We start from the raw sequence: 4060 nt of genomic DNA on the forward strand, positions 1-4060 counted from the left end.
AATATAAATTGTCTCATGAGGTTGTAGTGAAGGCTCCGGTAACCAGAGTGGTCAAAACCATTTACTGAATTCTAAATTTTAAATCAAATCATTTTTAAGCTTTGATAATATCATTTATTGTCTCTTCAGAGCAATTAAGCTAAAACAAATACTACTTTTTAAACATTTCCCTCACATTGTAAAGAATATTAACATAGGTCAAAAAGAGACTAATTATTTCAGACTCATCATATTTGGTGATCTTAGTGTGAAGAATGTAGAGAGTAGAAGGTCCTTATACTCAATAAATAGTTTTGGTAAAATTAAATCATATATCTGGATTTCTAATTTGGAGGTTAATCACATGGAAACAGGAAAATAATAAAAAAATTACTTTGGGATCAACAGAAAAAGATATTTGTGCATGTAACCACAGTTGCTTTATTAGTTTGTAGTTGAACACTGGACTTCGATTTATATCTTGGCTGTTGTGAATAATGTGAATAACAATGAACTACAGATATATTTATGAGTTACCCAGAGAGAAATAATCACACGATTGGTGGGTCAGATGATATTTCAACTTTGGATTTCTTTAGAAAAGTGCATACTACCTTCTACAGCGAGAACACTAACATGTATTTTGACCAAGAGTGTAGAAAATTTCCTTTTCTCCACAGTGTCGCCAGCCAACATTATTACCTTTTGAGTTTTTTTAAAGGGCAGGTTTTTACTGTGCACAGTATCCCAGACTGGCCTTAGGCTAAAATCCTTTTACTCCAACCTCCAATCACTTGGAATTACCAGCCTTTGCCACCACACCTGGTTCCTTGGATATTTTTGATAAGAGTTGTAATAGTTAAGAAGTAGTATCATAGTAATTTTGAATTGCATTTCTCTAATGACTTCTGCTCACAAAGCATTAAGCCAGCATAAAAGTTGTATTAAATACAAATTTGTAAATCCACAGGCGATTTTCAGGGCTTTTTGGAAAACATGTCTATTCAGAACTTTTGTCCATTTTTAATCAAGTTTCTTGTTAATCTCATCTTTAATCTCTTTATAGAAAATCAATAATTAATTCAAGGTAGTAGAAAGGAAAAAATTAAGCAGCTCCTAACATTTTTAAATTTTTAATAAAGTGATATTGCTTTAATCATTTTCTGTTAATGCTTGAGACTACATAACTCAATTTACAAGGCTATATATGTTTTATTTATTTTACTTTGATTGTTCTTTCCAAAGCCTACATAACTGATTTCACTTGGTTTCTTTCAGTCTCATGTAGTTCAGATTTCAACCTGAAGAATAAACGGAAGGAAGCAAACAAAAATATAGTTCCCCTCATCTGATGATGCCTCTACAAGAATGAGGAAAGTGTTCATCCTTCTAAGGACCTATGATAGAATATCAAAAAGAAAATTTATTCTTCTAGGTCTTCCTTATCTTTGCGATGTAACTTAAATGATGTAAAACACAATATACTGTTCAGATACTTTTATGTTTTATCAGTTTTGCACATTTTCATATGGATTTCACCTCAGTCTACAACATTCCTTCATCGTTCTGTCCCTGATATTTTTACACTATGACTACATAAGATTACCTGTTTGATTTACAGCATGAGAAGTTATCCACCTTTCTTCCTTGGAAGCAGAGCATGGCCAATAGATATTACTTCTGGTTGCTCACACTACATGTAATGGTTTCTGTACTACTTATCACATTCTATTTAGTATTTAAAAAAGAATGCTGGCTAAACTCAAAGCTCATTCATAGGTTTATGTTAAGTGTTTCACAAGTTTTATTTTCTTAATTCTTAAGATAACATTTGCTATAATGCTAATGTTATTACCAGTTTAGTGTTAGGAAAAAGTGTAGTAAAAGACAGTAAGTGCATGGCCCAAAGACACACACAGTGAGGAAGGAAATGAGTCAAATTTTCCAAAAGTCTTTCAGCAATACCAAAAGTGGGTAAAATCTCTCCATTCTCTTACACTCTCAGTTCAATATTCATATTGTCCAAGAAATAATAGCATAGCAAATATTGCCCATAGTGATTGTTTTTTGTCACATTTTGTCTTCAACACAGACTGTGTTGGTGAAATTTGGTTATCATGCACAGAGCTGAGCTTACAAATTGAAGTCGGAAGACAGCCAAATTTCTTCTGTCCCACAGTTCCAGTTTATTTTGTAAAAAGTACTAAAATTTTAAAATATCATCACTTACTATCTTTTAATCTCCAAACGAATTAAATTGGCATATAATCACTCCAAAAGTCTTTCAAATTAGGTGATGATAAAACAGGATCCCATGAAATAAAATTTCTTTTATTTTTAAAATTATTCTAAAAGCCTTGTGATGGCTGGTCACCCTTATAATCCTATCTACTCTGAATATTTGCTCAGGAGACTGAGATCTGTGGATAACACTTGGGAGCCAATCAGGCCCCCCCCCCAAAAAAAAAACTTCAATGAATTATTTTTCAAAATATTTAATTAACTAGCAAAGAGCCAGGAATTGAGATGTAGCTTATATAGTAGCTCACCAATCTAGATAGGAAAGGCCTAGCAAGACCTTGGATCCCTGATTTTAAACTCTGAGCACACCAATATACATACATGGCGTGTGTTCGCATGCATGCGCGTGTTCGCTTGCGCGCTGCTGCACTCACACACACACATTTATTCAAATTACCTTCATCTCAGTGTTCTGCATTAATTTCTTTTTTAACGATATTATATGGGTAAAATAGAGGAAATAAACTCTTCCATCTCAGAACATTTTTGTGTTTTTATTCTAATAATACTGTGCAGAAGGGTCAGATTTACATGAAAAAGGAGACTATTACATTTCCTAACAAGCATTGTTACCTCCTCCTTTATATTTTCCCTACAATCCCTTCCCTCCCACCTCCACAAGTACACTCCCCTCCCCCTTCCTTCCTCTGCCTAAATTGTAAAGTTCATTTTGCAACATAGTGTCTTGTGCATCGCATTGTTACAATGGGTCAACCTGTATCCCTATTTGAGCATATTTTTCCCTTCCCCTCCCCAAATTAGAGAAGCATACATACAAGATGTAAGTGCACCAACTTCAAATACAGAGAAAACATGGGTTATGACGTGGGGAGAAACATACAAAGAAACAAAAAAAAATGACATCACACATTATAAGTATGTTAGAAACAATAGCGAGAAACAAAAAACAACTTGTGTCCCTATCTTGGGGTTCAATTTCTTTAACATCATCTTATCTGGTTATATGCACATATCTTTTGAACTTTTCTGCTTATCCCAGACATATATTCGTTATTGAAAATAAGGGAAATCATGGGACTTATGATTATTTAGACTTGGCTTACTTCACCCAATAAATTTTTTTCCAAGTCTTTCTATTTCCTAAGAAATTGGGCAATGTCATTCTTTCTGATGGAGGCATAGAATTCCATTTTGTATATATACCACATTTTCTTGATCCATTCATCTAATGAGGTCATCTGAGTTGGTTCCATATCTTAGCTATCGTAAATAATGTTACAATAACCATAGTAGTGCTGGTAGTTTTAGTATGGTCTTGTTTATGATCATTTGGTTAAATCCCCAAAAGTGGGATTACTGTGTCATAGAGGAGTTTTATGTGGAGTCTTTTGAGAAACCTCCATACTGCTTTCCAAAGTAGTTGAACAAGTTTACACTCCCACCAAGAATGCAGTACGATTCCCTGTGGCCACATACCTTTCAACATCTGTTGTTGTAAAAATATGGGCTCCATGGATTTGCATGTCATCCTTGTGCAGGGGGCATGCTAATCTTCTCTGTATCGTACCAATGTTAGTGTATGTGATGCTAACTTGAGCACAGAACATTTTTTATATATAAAGTATAATTTTTATTGATTTTATTAAACTAGACAATTCAACAGAAAGTAAGTTCAAAAGAATTGTGAAATTTTAGAATCATGTATTTCTATATAAGCACACATTGAAGAATAAAATCAAGATAGACATGCCAAAAACAAAATATTTCCAGAAATTTGTAGTTCAAGAGATGTGTAAGAGGAGGAATTCAATTATTCTAT

General features: G+C 33.5%; 1 non-coding gene across 1 annotated transcript; it reads right to left on the minus strand.

Annotated features, from left to right (window-relative positions):
* Positions 1-3737: 3737 nt before the first annotated feature.
* On the minus strand, positions 3738-3841 carry LOC122124961. Its single transcript, XR_006150703.1, has one exon. It is a non-coding gene; the product is annotated as a U6 spliceosomal RNA (small nuclear RNA).
* Between the last annotated feature and the right edge of the window lie 219 nt (positions 3842-4060).

Source organism: Dipodomys spectabilis, unplaced genomic scaffold, assembly GCF_019054845.1.
Source record: "Dipodomys spectabilis isolate Male_0828 unplaced genomic scaffold, ASM1905484v1 ptg000255l, whole genome shotgun sequence".
Taxonomy (NCBI): Eukaryota; Metazoa; Chordata; class Mammalia; order Rodentia; family Heteromyidae; genus Dipodomys; species Dipodomys spectabilis.